The sequence below is a fragment of the Cuculus canorus genome, chromosome 5 (assembly GCF_017976375.1).
Source record: "Cuculus canorus isolate bCucCan1 chromosome 5, bCucCan1.pri, whole genome shotgun sequence".
Classification (NCBI taxonomy): domain Eukaryota; kingdom Metazoa; phylum Chordata; class Aves; order Cuculiformes; family Cuculidae; genus Cuculus; species Cuculus canorus.
Window position 1 is genome coordinate 29,748,119 of NC_071405.1, and position 15,464 is coordinate 29,763,582.

Genomic DNA, 15,464 nt, shown 5'->3' on the forward strand with positions numbered 1-15,464 from the left:
CATGTGGTTTTGTGCCTGGACTGGAACCTACAGGTGCCGTCTGCCCTTGCCTCTGCAAGAGTCCAGCAATTTACATCTTGCTTTTTAGTTATTTCACACCTAAAGCTGGCACACCACAACATAACATCAGCTTGTAAAGCCCTGAGAGATCCCTAAGGGAGAGCTGTTCTGCAAGGGCCCACGGAGATCACAAAGTCCTGTTGTGATCAGATAGAATGGCAAACAGTGAAGTGAGCTGGCATGAGTGACGTGAACGTTGGTTTGACCATGTCTGTCTTTAACATCCAGCAAAATTATTAAAACCTCTACTGTTATCATCAGCAAGGATAAAAAAACCCAACTTAACAGGGTAGGGCTACTATGGGGCATCCCACACAAAATGGTGCTTGGAGGTTGCACCACAGAATATGATATTATATTACATTTCTACCTGTCTGTCATTGCTGTAGCCTGTTCAAAGAACTGTAAGTAAAACCTGAGCTGCTGATAACCGCTTTACAAATTAAAACCTTGATTTTATTTGATGGTGTAAAACTTGAGAAGAAAATTAATAGAAAAACACTGACCAGAATGAATTTTAATAGTAGAGTAGATGTGGCAGAATAATTACAATTTCTGGGAGATTGTTGGGAGCACCATAAGAAGGCTGGGAAAGAAATAGCAGCTTAAATTTTGATTGTCTGTTTGGGGTGATAGTAAAGTCAAGAGTGCTGCTTGCAGTCTAAAATCCCTATATCCAATGCCATAAAGCATTAGAGCCTAATAAGGATTTGAATACAAATGTCTTCAACTCCGGCTCACTACAAAATTGAAGGATCTGTTCTGGGAAATACAGTATCCGCATGAAGAGACCCCCTTAGATCTATGCCTTTGAAGCTTAAGTTTTAATTCAGGATTAAAAAATAAAAAACAACTTGCACGAGGCCCTGCAGAAGTCTGACACAGCATCCTGGAAGAGATCCTGTGCCGCTGCCTTCTCAAGCAGAGCTGAGTCGGAGGTCTTGCCACTTGCCTGCCCCAAAGAGGCAACACTATCCACAGTGGTGCTGCTGATGCAAGAGTAATTCAGCTGTGAATGTAGAAACAGCGGATCTGGGAGAGAGGCGCTGAATCCAGGACAGACAGGATGGCACACGGGCTGGCTGAGCCCCGTTGATGCTGGTTTTAAAGGCAAATGCACATGGGTTAAAACTGGCCTCCCTCTGTCCAAATGCGTTGCAGATTATAGATGATGTGGGCTTCACATGGGTAATGTTTTCTTTTTCATCTTGGTATAAGGCAGCCCAGGAGATGCTATCATGTATGATGCATGCGTTTTTTTGTGCTCTGTTTCATTTACTGAAAAGAGCTTCTTAGCAGCCCAGATGCAGTGGGTGACCACTTCTATTATTCTCAGCATTGCGCAACATTATTATTTTGCCTGTCCTCTTTTTTTGTACAGGCTTAAGTGCGCTTGGAAGCAGCAGGCAGAGCTCACTCATTTTGGGACATCTGAACTGGGACAAAATAAGATATCCAGCAGCTTTTACCATCACACTTTTACCTCCTTGCATAGACAGCTGGCAGTAGGGTCACCTTCTAAAGATGCCCACAAGTGACCCTACCAAGCAAGATGCCTCAGCACTGGAAGTGCTGTGTTCCAGCAGCAGTGATGGCAGGGCCCTGGGATGCAGGAGATGCTGTTAGGCGAGCTGCTTTGTAGCTGGGTGTAGCTCGCAGCTCCAGCACTGGGCAAACTGGTTCTGAGGTTCATGGCCTCTGAGGTGTTTTCTCTGGGTAGGTTTCAAAGACCTAGCAGCACCAGGAGGCTCTGCCTCACTGTGACAGTGGGTGCCACTGACCACCCTCACTGATATTCTGCCAGTTGCTCCGTTGGTGTGTAAGTAATTCTGAGGTTGGGTTTTATTTTTATGTACTCCATTACATAAAATATTCAAGGCTGAAAAAAAACCCCGAAAGCCCACAACACCCAAAGATATTTCCAGAGGACAATATTTTCTGTTTGCTCCCACTGGGCAGAGTCCCTGGTCCTTCAGCCCGTGGTACAGCAGTTTCCATTTTCAGCAGTAGTGCTCTTGGGTCAGCCCCCACTAGAGGAGCCTGCCCAAAACAGGGGCCTCCCGAGTGTGGTTCATGGGCCACTTGCAGGCTCCGCTCCAGGATGAGTGCATGCAAATTCACTGGCCGTATTCCTTGCCTTCCTGGAGGTTGTTGTGCAATCAAAGATTGGTTTCTGAGTGACTCCACTGTGCATCCCAAGTCCTTCTGGGAGACATGCCAGAAGGAGCCATATCAGTAAAAAGATCTAGTAAACCTCATGAGGGTAAATTACTTTGTTTTAGCCAGTGAGAAAACATGTCCATTGCAGTTCAGCTGTGGGCTCAGAGGGCAAGGAAACCTTTATTGAGTGGCTGATGCTCAACAGACAAGGGTTATAAATTTTTTCACCTGGAAGAGCTGCATCTTTCTAAAGAGGAAAGAGCCTCCAAATCCCTCCTGTGAGCCCTGGAAAACACTTTGAAAAATTTTCCCTTCTTCAAATAAAGAACTCATTAAGTTTTCTGTCCTCTGAGTCCCCATGCTTCCCATTCCCAGAGGCATAACATTGCGCCTAATCACCAACTAGAACAACTGAGGCCTTTATTTTGGCATAAAGCTGCATGAAAAAAGAAAGTCCCCTGTGTATACTGCTGTAACACTTGCATGATTCTAAGAAAAATGGAGGAAGCCACAACCAATTTCCAAATCTGCGTCTTCCTTTTTCCTATAGTGAGTGAGATGCATAATTTACACAGGCAAGAAAACATATGAAGCTGATTTTTTTTTTCTTTCTGTTTGTTTTCATCCAGTTGCACAAGGGCTGGAACTCCAGAAGCTGAGATAAGAGCCCTACCCTTTCTTTGGTGTGGTGAGCATGATATGGAGGATGGAGAGCAAAGCTAGAACAAGGTACAACCATGAGTACTTAGTTGGGTCTTTCCAGGAGCTGTCAGAAAACGATGTCTTGTCTCTTTCCTGTTTTGAAAAGGAAGAGCTTGAGAGCCACAGTGTGAAATGCTCACCTGTGTCAGGGGCAATCACAATCCCAGTCACTGAGATACTTGCCCAGGACTGTGGCAAAAAAGTGCTGACTACAACCAATTTTATAAGAATTCCTCCCTGGATGCCTTAGACACATGGATAGTTTTGCATATCTGGAAGACTCACTGGGTGATGACATGTTTCCTCTTTGGGTTGACTCATGAGCTGCTCCTCCTGGTTGCTATGAAAATTGGAAGCATTTTAATGCTGCCTGCTGCAAGTACATTTCACAAAAAGAGAGAAGAATCTCAGTATTATTTCTGGATTCACTGGTTTGACCCTTTCACTTTTGCAATCGGTAATCTTTGACATTTATTAAAAAGCCTGTTAGTGGCAGAAGCAACAATAATAAAATTTGTGTGTATAATTTAAAGCAAACAATCTCCTCTCTTAATCCAGCCTTCAAGGCTTGAAGTAAACAACTGCATTTCAAGGGAACGCTAGTAAGAAAAGTCAAGTCTGTCGGGTGCTACTTTTTTTTAAACCATGAGAGAAAACGTTTAACAATGTAAAAGCTCTAAGCCCCGAGTTGTCATGGGGAGATAACAGCTCTGTTAATTAGATGATCAGATATTACTTTATTAGTAAACTCTTGCATTGGTCTGGTATGACTTGCACTCATTTATGAGACATACGACTATCTTCTTTTGAGCATTTATAATGAAAATTTTCCAGTAAGTTATTTATTATAATTGCCATAATTCTCTAATCCATATATGTGCATTAATGTTGTGTATTCCTTATGACCTGGTTCAGGGTATTTATCAGTGCTGATTTTCAGCAGCCCTTGGGGAAAAAAATAAAAGATTTTTTCATGATGTGCAAGTCCACCACTGTTTCGGACCTTGCTTTCTGTCACTCACCAGGAGAGGTGAGGCTGGTAGATCTGTGTGCTTGAGCTCATCCCGAGTTGGCACTGCCCCAGCATGTGGTCAGAGGGGAAAGCAAGAGGGAAGAGGCTGGATGAAGGCATTAGGGCAGCTGACGAGGAGATCAGGAGCTGACTTAACTCCCCTGCCATTGACTCCTGAGAAGGGGTAGTTCACATGGGGATGAGCAACATCTCCTGCTGCATCTGCTTACCTTGCCACATGGACGGTTAGGTTGTGAGATGCCAATGGCCAGAGTTTACAGCCTGGTAATTTAAGAGAAACTAAAATCATTGCTGATCCACCTTGAAGGGTGGGCTGTAGGCAAAGAACTCAGGGCTGAGGCAAGAGCTGGCATAGTGACCTAGGCGGACAGTGGCAGAGCTCTGCCAGCAGAAGTTACCTGGTACTCAGGTCAGCACCAGGTCATCTTGCAGGGACGTGAGCTGCCTAGATTGAAATCGCTCATGGATTTAAACCAGACCTAGCATTTCACAATGTAATCTCTCCCTGTAGTTCCCTATGCAGAGCCCATGTACATTTTTATATTGTACAGCTCCTTCACAGCCTGCAGTACTTTTAATACATAATACACATCCCTCTTTGAGGGATAGACACCAATTAACATTGCTCATTAATGAAGGCACAATCAACTCGCATAACCTTGAACCACAGAGTGCACACAGTGATGTATGAATGAGAGGTTAACTGCAGATGACAGCTCATTTCTTTTTGTTCTTCTGCCCAGAACATCCTGCCACTACACACATTATAAATAACGTGTTCTTGTGATGGTAAGGGGAAGCATTTCAGAAATGAGTGTAACTTCTTTGTTTAGGAGCGATTGCATGATATTTGGGGTTTCGGCCTTAATACAATCTATCACCTTGGCTGCTGGGATCAGCTGTTTTCCCCAGGATCTCCACTGTTGGTACCGGCCACAGCAGCCCAGTTCTGCTCTCTGATTTAGAAAGTTGAATGTGAAAAGGATTGACTTAAAAACTTACAGAAAAGGGCAACTGGTATTTTTGATGCCTGTGCTCATCTGATTCACAGTTCAGTACTCATTGAGCAGCAATTCATAATTTGTGTAAATTCTAACTTGCTCACCCATCCACAGCCATGTTATATACTGCTTTTCCATGCAAAACACTCAAGCCACTGATAAAGCTCGGTTAGCACCACGCTATCTTCACTCTCACAAAGATTATGCCACATCAGTGTTCTTTCTGTGGGGAATACATTTACTTGCTGTAAGGAGCCATCTAGTGAGGGTTTACTGCACATAAAATCAAAGCAACCATTTCTTTACTGTTTCCAGGCAATACCGAAAGAAAAAGTGCTATTCTTTTTTTTTTCCCTCTTCCCTCTCCATGTGCTCCTGCGGCACTCGAGCCACAGATAAAGCAAACAGCTTGAGCAGGTGAGGCTGTGCGGGACTGAATGCTTATTCCTCTGGCCTTCCCCTTACAAAGGACAGGGAGCACACATGCTCGCTGCCACTCAGCTCGGCACTTGCGGTATCCGCATGGCGTAAGAAAGGATCCCAAAGGATCTGCCCTCTGCACCGGCAAAGTGACTGAGTGGAGAATACAGGAAAGGACATACTAGGCAGAGGAGAAAGGTCTTAAAGCCAGTCCTGTTTTAGCCTATGGGGAGTGGAAGAACAGAGATGGATGATGAAGTGTCCTTTGTCACCCAGGCAGCAATGGCATAGCCAGGAACTTAATTCAATTTACAGAAGGGTAAGCCAAAGCCCCAGTCAGCAGAGAAATAAAGGAGTCGGCATTTGAATGGAGGGGCACTTCTGTGCTAGTTTGCTTTTTTTTTGTTGTTTTATTCTTTAAAGAATGATGAACTTCAGCAGATGAAAATGTGAGACTAGAGCAGAGAGTGTCTACATGCTACAGAAATTTGAAATTATTCCTCCTAGATCATCAAAAGCACAGCTACATTGCAAATCTATATTGTTATGATTTTTAAAGACTGTAGAAGGTACTGAACACATCGAGTTATATATTAAGCATTCAGTCAGGGAAATTACAGCAGCTTTTCTACAGGTTAGAAGTAAGCTTTTGTGTCGGGCTCAGAAACTAAACACAGAGAATGTGGCAGGGCGGAGGGAGGGGGTGCCAGGGCACCATCACTTGTTTTGGTTGTACTGAAGCAGTCTCCAAGCTAAATCTGAGTGGCTGCAGGCAGCAGGGTCTCCATCGGGTTCTGCCTGGAATGCCCCACAGCAGGTGATATGTTCAGATCCTTATTGTGACATTTGCTGTGGAGCCTCCTCAGGCCCCTTCAAGCCTCTTGGGGTGGGAGTTTGCAAGCAAGCAGCTCTGTATCACTTTGAGCAGCCTTATGCTGTGCTGGCACTGGAGTAGCCTTCCCCATCTCCTGCCTGTGTATTTCCAGCGCTGGTTCTCAGTAGGCGGCTTCTCCGTCCCTTGTTAGCTCAGCTTTGTGCTCTCCCGCATCGTCCTCAGCTCAGTTCCCCAAGGCACAACCCACCAGCCCTTGATGGGAAAGCACCGAGTGTCAGCTCCTCTGCAGGGCTGAAAAAATGGCTGGCACACTGGAAGAAAGAGACCCTGAGATGTTTGACACTGAAATACACAACAAACAAGACAGTAATTTTTCTTAGCTGTGCTGCATATCAAGATAGGAAAGTAATTCAACTTTTATAAACAAGCTTTATTCTACAAAACCCAGACACTCTCTCGTGCACAAGAAAATGCTCTGAATTATGAATGTCTGTCATTTTACAATAACTGTTCCTTTCCCCTGTTTTGTTATTTTTTTAAATACAAACAATGAAAAATAATTATTTCTTTTTTTACAGTAAGAAAATCCCCATTTTTGGTGTGTGGAAAGTATTTGACTACATCAATGATTAATAGGTTTAATGTAATAACTGAACTCAAAATTTAAAAAGCAAACAAGCCAAACAGAGCCAAAAGGATTTGTTGTAATGATTTCATTAGGGATTTTAAAAAGTTTGCTTTATACTTGCAGTTTGTTGTCAGAAAGAATTGGCTGAATCCAGTCTAAATGGTTTGTTCTTTGTCTGTCCGTGGTCACCATAGCTACCATTTCAATCTGTTAACATATGTGGTATTATTTTGTTCCTTTCTCTTAAACTCCATTCACAGATGCTGCCAAGATTTTCCTTTGTACATATCTGATCAGTTTGTGCCAGGTTTGGCTCCATGCCTTTTCAGATGAGAGACTCTATGATGAGCACAAGGTGGTTGGGCACTTGGAGCAGCAACAGAGACAGGAGAAGCTGGGGTGGGGATGGCTTCTACTCAACTACGGCATGGGATCTGTGAGAAATACCTTGGGAAGACGTTGCCAGGGGTGTATCTTTTTTTCTGGAGAGGTAGGTATTCCCTGGCTGTGCTGTGGTAGACCCTCAGCTGCCGTTCATCACTATAAATGCACTCATTTTAGTGGAGCTGCCTTGCCTGCTGGTGGTCAGGTCCTGTGATGTCACTCATTACAAAGGCTCTGAGTAAGGAGCCAAGACATGAAGGGAGGCACGGCCCCAACATTTTAAATAAATAAGTAGTAAGATTGTCTTCTATTGTCTTCTGTTTCCCAGTGTTAGAAAAGGTTCAGGTTGCCACTGAGTATGGAGGTGTATCCATTCGGTAGAATGGAGGTGATTGGAATATTTAGTGGATACCAGATAATGCACATTTCACGTTTTAATTGACATCGAATGGGAAAAAGTCAGTTTTCTCTATTGCTGAATGTGAAGATGATTGAAATGGCTTCATTTTCTTTCCAGCTGTGAAGTAGGCAGGTAAATGTATTGATGTGAGTATGTACGCAGACATTTTATAGTAGGGAAGCTGTAAGAGAAATCGGATAGTCTGGAAAATACACAATTTTCTTTCAAACAAAGCTCTCACAGTAAAGTTAAGGTGAGTTGGTCGTTTTTGGTTGGGTTTTTGGGGTTTTTTTTTGGTTTTTTTTTTTGTTTTTTTTTTTAACAGTATAAAAGCTTTCATTTAGAGCTCTGTGGATCTGATTTTCAGTGCTGCTGAACACCCTACTCTCTGATTCCTTTTGACTGGAGATGTAGGTATTCAGCATTTCTGGCACCCAGAGCCCCTCTACTAATGCCTGCAGAGAGTAGATAGAGAAAGAATGAGAAATATTATTGTAATAAGGGGCTAATTCTGCCTCTCCTTCTTGCCTCTCAGTGCAGATGAAAGAGTGTCTGGGAGTCACGTTATGTGCATGGATAAAGGGAATTCTGATTTACTGGCTCTGGCTCCCCAGGGGCAGGGATGCTCTTCTAGCACAACTCACGGTAAGTCACATTTGTAGTTTCAGTATAAGGCCCATTTTTAAGGACTCCTGGTTCAGCTATAAAAATTCTCTTAGCATGCATGAATAGAAACCAAATTGACAAGATAGACCATAACTGCTCTGAGAGGGCCATTAGATCCTGTCGTACGAAAAATCCACATTTTATAACAGTAAGTATTGTTCATATTTGCACAACAGGCTGTAACTGTTCCTTCTAAGTCATTATAGCCTGTACGTAAATATTAATTTTCAAAATCACTATTGATACCACAGGCACAGAAGCAGCAGGAGGCAGATGCCTGTGTTTGATATTAATACAGAGCCTTCCCGTGCCTCTGAGCAGGTTTGGATCAGTATAAACTCTAGATTTACACTCATGTAACTGACAGGCGGAAGATGACAGTATAAAGGTTTGGTCTGATGACTGGGAGTTTGGTGCAAGGTTTCTGTGTCCTCAGATGAATCCCAGTGAGTCAGTGGCTGTGAGAGGATACCAACACGTTGTCTGTTGAGAAACACTATCCATCCCCTATGCTCAGTGCTGGTGGGTAGGGTTGGGAAAAGCACATGTATTTGATGCTTTCAGTGTTTAGGAAGGCAAAAGCCTAGGGCAGATAGGAATGCAGTTCTTTTTTTTAATTGTGATTTTGAGAGGTATTAGGTCACGGCATTTTCTAAAATTATTTCTTTTAGTTGGTGATTAATCCTTCACTTGATGCCAAATTGAGGTTTCATTGATTTTTTTTTCCCCTTTACCAGGTTTTCATGCATTGCAGGTTTTCTTTAGACAAACAGCAGAGAGGAACTAACTTTGATTTCTCTCTCCTCCCCCTGACATCGCTAGCATTTGAGATTTTCAGGTTATATTTGGAATGAGTAAAAGAGAGAGTGTAAAATCCAAGGTTGGCACTAGAGTCCTGATGAGTTATGCTACACCTTAGAGGTGTGTTCACAGAAATACTGGGCCTGAGCCTTCTCATACCGGTTTTACAACAAAGGGAATTTCCATGGATTTCAGCAGAGCGATCCCCATGTATGTCAGAAGGTTGTGAATAAGACGATTTTCTCCACTCCCACATGTGTGTATGGACATGTCAACCTATAAATTTCTGCTCTCTAACAAAACTTTGCTTGAACCTATGACTGCACGTTTTGAGGGCAATTTCCAATAAATTTCTAACAGTTCCCTTTCCTGTGGGAATGCCAGTGGTCAGAGGCCCTCTAGGATAACCCTGGATGAATTTCCCTAAGATCATCTTATGTCATGGGAAGAGATTGAGCTGAATAGTGGAGTAAAAGGGGTTGTGCTGGCAGAAAGTGAAACCATGGATTTTTTGGTAAGATTTCAGGAGCGAGCAGCTGCCTCTCAGCTGGATCTCTCTTCCCTGTTGCTGTGATTGCCACAAAAGCAGCAAGGCAAGTGAAGAGGATCCCCAGAGAGGCAAGAGATTTCCTGGGTGGGGGACTTTGCTGCAAGACTCTCAGACACTGGTACACCTCTGTGGAAGGGTGCAGGTGGGGGGCTGCCTGCCACGTTGCAAAGGTGGGACATCTCTCTCTGCTCCCTCCCGTGGACCCCAGTGACATGGGCCACTGGAAAGTTGCCTCTGAAGAGGGTCTTGCGTAAAGGAGCTGTCCTGCTGCATCCAGCTGATGCCTCTCATAGTCTGTTAGTCTTGCTGTTAGCAGCATCCTTCAAAGGTAATACTACTGCGCTACATAAGTAGCTTCTCCTGGGTGAAGCTTCTTCCCTCACTCACTCAAAAAAGAGAGATTGATTTAAATGCTGAAGCGCTGGGGATTGTATTCCTTGCAAAGCTCTTAAAATTAATATCTACTGTTAAACCCTCGATCTTGTAATGTACAACATCCAATCTTTGTCCCATTAGGTTATGTGACAAAGAGCTCCCTGAAGGGATTGTATGCGTTTCTTGTTCAAAATCTCCTATGAGAAAAATTAAGTTATTGGACTCCCGGTCACCCTGAAAATGATTACAGCCGTCCCCTGCAACTCTGTCTCCCCTCACAGACTTTAGCATGGCATGCCAGTTTCCCTGCTGCTGAGATGGTAATGATGGAGAGAAGTGAAATGAAAGAAGTTTATAAAAAGAGAGTGGTATCTTCCTAGGTAAGTGCTGCGCTGGCTGCAATCGTCCCTACGATGAAGTGGCTCCTGAAAATGAAATCTTTGTTCCCCTTTTGATTTTTTAAGGAGTGATGAATCTCATTGCACTGTGTGTGTTTATTCTGATATGGAGATTTTCTGCTTAAATACAGAACTTAGTGGAGCAAACTCCTCACCTGTCTGAGGCTTTTTACACTGGTTTTGCTATGTGCCTCCTCCTCAACCTCAGGAAGGGAAAGGTACCTGTCCCACCTAGTACGAGGCTTGGTTTCTGTGAGAAGGTGCCAGCTATGGCAGGGTTAATAACACCAGAGCCTAAATCATCCCCTCTCACTGCTGCCTCTTCCCACCTTCTCCTCCTGAGCTCTTCTTCATTGCTGCTCAGCAGTGCAGGGTGGAGGACAGAGAGGAGATGCCTGCTCTAGGTGCTGCCTTCCAGGCGGTGCCCCGGCTCTGGAGCCCTGCTCGCTGTGGAGGTGGAGGAGCTGAGGGGGAACAGGGTTCCTCAATAGTCTTAAATTTAACTAGCTGAGGAAGGTCCTAGGAGGAAAAGGAGAGAGGGGAGTTCTGTGGGAGCACCATGGCTGGTGGGAAAGGCCATATACCCCAGGAGCCAAATCCCTGCTAAGGGGTTGCTCACATTAGTGTGTACAGATAGGTGACTCCTGTTCCCCAGTTTCATGAGCTGTGAAACGGCTCCTAGCATGGATGCTGAAACAAACCCACTGGGATCTGCATTCGCACTTTGCTGGGATAGATGGGGTGGTCTCTGCAACTCTGCCTATGCCAAGATGCTGTGTGTTGTTTCGCTGCTCCCCCTGGCATTGTAAATCTCTGCCTGTGCTGCATTTCAGTCCCATCCTCTCCCTCCTCCCTAGGCCAGTCTCCGCTCTCGGCCAGCCAGGAGCGCCACTCCAGACCAAGATTGGGTTTCCTTTGCTGCTGTGGCTCCTCTGGTCCAGTCATGCTCACTGTGAAGCTGCTAGCAGACGTTTTCCTGACTCCCCCTGCCACAGATCCAACCCAAGCTGCTTCTCTGCACCCTCACACTCCCACCATGGTCCTCCCCCTTTTTTTTTTTTTTCCACTGGCCTCCTACTTACTACAGGATATGAGCCACTCTCCAGAGGGAAATAAAAGTTTGGATTAAAATTTGGCTTATTATTCCTTCTCTAAAAGCAGCTTTCAGGCTGAAAATATCCAAGGATGGATTTCCAAAGGAGCGCAGGAGATTTAGGGACAGACTTTTAAGGTCTTTTAGCTACATTAAAATGAAATTACAGGTCCCTTGCAATTTTTTCAGCAGAAGGAGGTGCTTTTGAAACGTGCACGTGATATCCGTTTATGTCTTTTAGGCATCTAAATGCTGCCAGAGAACTGGGGTTTGAACACCTAAGTCCCCTTGAAAGCAAAGAGAGCCAGGCATCGACTCCCGTACATTCCTTCCAAATTCCAGCCAAAATTGTTGTCCAACTTGGAGCACAAAGTTCTAATACAAGAGATTATAAACCCTATTTCCGCTCTGCTTTAGCAGGCAGCTTAGCACCAGGGGAAAAAACCACAACACATAGTGTTGACTGTATAAACATCTTGTTTAAAGGGTAACATCTTCCTGATTAATAGCCTTTCAGTATTAAAAAGAATCAGTCTAGAGCATGATTAATTGTCCCTTCTACTACTAGTAACCAAATATATGTGTATATATACATACAAATGTATATACATACACTTGTGTAAATGCACAAGCACATTCTCACTGGAGGAAGCATTTTTAGCGTGTCTGTTTTCAAAGAAAATACAATATGCAGGAGGTGAGGGCTGCTTTTTACAACGTGGGCAGACGGGAATGGTTTCAGTTCTTGTAACCCTTTGTTGTAAGAACCAAAGTATTGCTGTCCTGGTAAAAAGCATGAAACACTCACCTGGGCAGGGAAGGAGACCAAGAAAGAGGCAGAAGACACTTTGCTTTTCATCTGGGGAATGAATTTTGCTCAGTCGTCAGGGATGCTCATTGCATTTCTACTTCATCTATGCTTTACTTGTGGGACTGACAAGGTTAATGACAATAAAAAGTTTTCATTTAAAAGTTGGCAAGGAGAGGTACTTTTCCCCTGACAGAGATAATCAAATTTCAAGTAATGATTTAAAAAGACAGTCCTGCCTGGCCCAACCTGTCAGATGACAGCAAACGCACAACAGTGACACCATCTTTATAAGCAAAGACTTTCCCCCCCCACACACCTTCTTGCTCTAATATCTAAATAGCTGAACAGGTCAACTGTTACATTTGAGTAATGTCCAGAAATTTCAGTTAAGCTCATGGGCTAAAACAAAACACCATCCTTGCTTTATTTGACTCAGTCTGCTACAGATTTTACATAAAACTCCTCCTGATCCTACACACGGCTTGATGAGCCTCAACAGGATGATCTCATGTGTACAATCATGGCCTAACATGTCTAAATGAGGTACTAATCCAAGTAAGCAAGACCCCCAGCCCACCACAGTCTCTCCTAGGTCTCATGGATTTCCTCCTCATCTGTCCCACCTTGCAGAACTCAAGTTTTAACATCGGGTATCTCCAGAGCAAGTGGCGTGAGCCAGAGTAGAATTTATTGCTCTTTTGGCATTTGCAGTAGTCAGAGGCTGCAAAAAGCGCATTCACTGTTGCTGCTGAAAGATAAAATACAGTTCTGTATTATGTGTACAGTCCCTGTGTACACACTCGCCTACACTCTGTGAAGAGTTTTCTTTATGGTTGGAAAAGAATTTTTCAAAGTTTGCTTGAAGAACAACACCAAAATCTGTAGCACCGTGTTGGGACACCCTCAAAGCTTCAGGCTCTCAGCCTAAGCAGAAAGAAATCCATTGCCACTTTTAAGGAAGCAGAAGCAAACAAGAAAGCAAAAGCAAACACAAAACCCGTTCTCAATGGTTAGAGATTAAAAGCTCCATCAGCATTAGAGATGTAACGTTCATGGCCCGTGATTTTCTACAGAGAGGTCTGAATAAGAGAAGCCGCCCTGCTGGGGATGAAGAGGGTACTGTTGGTCTGAGACAACAGCTGTGGCAGGTGCAAACTAGCTGTGACGGTGACAGCCCGAGATGTCCTGCTCTGGGGACACGCACACGTACACGGTGCACAGACACGCACCCGTTGGCACACAAGGGAGAAGGCACCAACCCATTCCTTCCTGGGCATCTCCTTGTTTTCTGCTAGGGATGAGGAGTGGCCTGGTGAGCGGGCAGGAGGGGCAGAGCATGCCCTGCTGTCCCTGGGGATGGCTTAGGGCTGGGTGGCAGCCCTTGGGTTGCTCCCCAGCAGCAGTGGGGCTGCTCCTCCAGCCCCCACCCACCAAACCCAAATGATGCTGTTCATCCCCGCTCCAGGGGGGACACAGCGGAGGCCATGGCTCTAGAAAAAGCAAACAGTTGGGAAGTGCTGGCAGTAAATGTCGTTTCAACAGTTTAAAAGAGTGAAATTGTGTTATAAATATTTTAGATGATTGACTTAGATTTTAATCCCGGGGCTGAAGTGGGTAACTGCTATGACAAGAGGAGGAGGGAGGGAGGGGAAGTGAAGCAAGACCAACATTAGGCCCCAGTTTGCAAAGCTGTACACACACATGTCTCCATGTAAGCACGTCTGTGGTCTCAGGTCCAAGCTCAAGTTAATACTCAGGTGTGATTCAGTCTAACTCTTCGATGAGCTTTTTTTTTCTTTTTCCCCAGGGCTAGGACTTGCAAAGCAGAACAAAAAACCTTTTGAGTTCCATTCCAGCTCATTTTAAAACGAAAAATCAGGTGTTCCCTTCCTGCTCTTGCATTTCTGGTGTAGCAATACTGGAGTACAGGGAAGGATAATGAACACTCTGCCATGTTTGCATTCCTGTCTATCATGAAAATGTATTCTGGGCTAAAGAACTAATACACTTCTCACCGGGAAATATTCGTGGCTGTCAGTGGTTTAAGAGCATCACTAATTATTTCCCCTGATTCAGAACTGGTATTTTTAAAGAGCGTGGGATCAAGAGTCGCTGTCATGAAATACAGTTTTGTGAGCTTGAAAAAGCTGGTTTTATGTAGTGTAAATAATTTTTTTTTTTTTTTTGTGCTGCAAATAAATAAACGCAGTGAATAAATAGGTACAGGTACCTGTGCAGATAAAGGAAACTGATTACGCATCTGTCAGAATACATACACAACATAGAAAGTGAGCATAGAGGGGAAAGTAAATATTGAAAAAAGGTCTCTTGGCTGAAAGGAACTAACACCTTCAAAAAGGTGTTTCTTCCTCTGATTTTAATGGAGCAAGTAGTGCATGAAAATCAACGAGGACCCTTTCCAAAGTACTACCTAGAACTGAAATAATTTTGATAGTCTCGGGCATGATACAGAGAAGGACGTGAAGCCCAGCACTGAGGCTGCCGCTCGCCCTCGGTAGCTCTTTCCCCCTCCCCCTGTGCAAATTCTCTCGGATTAAAATGGCAGAGGGAGGAGGGGAGCGGCCGGGGACAGTCTGCCTGATAGGAGATAACCGCTGCTATAGTCAAACTGCACTTTTAATTGCACGGGCCAATAAAAAAAAAAACAACTAAACTTGCTCCAGAAGTTAATTTGAATGAAAATGGCAGACACGCCCCACAAGCTGCTTTCCATGATTATGTATTGTTTCCCCTCACCCGGCCGTACAGTTCAAGTCGCAAATAAAAGGCAGCAGTTCCTATACTTTTGTTGTCCATTTTTGCCAGGAGGGGTCCGGACGCCCATCCCCGTCCTCCTCCCCCGAAGCACACACGGTTTGCTGACCCGAACCTCGTGCAATGAGGAAGGGGAAAGTGGTCTCTTTTCCCCCTTTTGTTCGGTTCCCTGGCGAGGCTCCCTCCTCGATTTTGGGAGCGGTGCCATCGGAGGCTGCCGGCGGGGACCCGGCGCTCCCCCATCACACCCGGGGGAGGCACAAACGCCCGGGACGACGCTCCAAAAGCGCCAGCCTATGCGGGCAGCCACGTGGGGAGCGTTCCCGAGCCCCGCCAGGCCCGTGCGGGCTCCTCCGCGTCCCAACACCCCCC

At 44.7% G+C, this 15,464-nt stretch overlaps 1 long non-coding RNA gene across 2 annotated transcripts in view; it reads left to right on the forward strand.

Annotated features, from left to right (window-relative positions):
- LOC128852332 (uncharacterized) overlaps positions 1-13,913 on the forward strand; it is a 72,888-nt gene extending 58,975 nt beyond the window's left edge. Inside the window, exons 2-6 of one of the 2 annotated variants that reach the window (XR_008450102.1) lie at positions 2,850-2,949; positions 7,100-7,329; positions 8,159-8,268; positions 10,157-10,395; positions 11,271-13,913. This is a non-coding gene — a long non-coding RNA (uncharacterized LOC128852332). Of the gene's footprint in view, positions 1-2,849; positions 2,950-7,099; positions 7,330-8,158; positions 8,269-10,156; positions 10,648-11,270 lie in introns of those variants that run through there. The other variant, XR_008450101.1, reaches the window with a different exon arrangement.
- Positions 13,914-15,464: the final 1,551 nt, after the last annotated feature.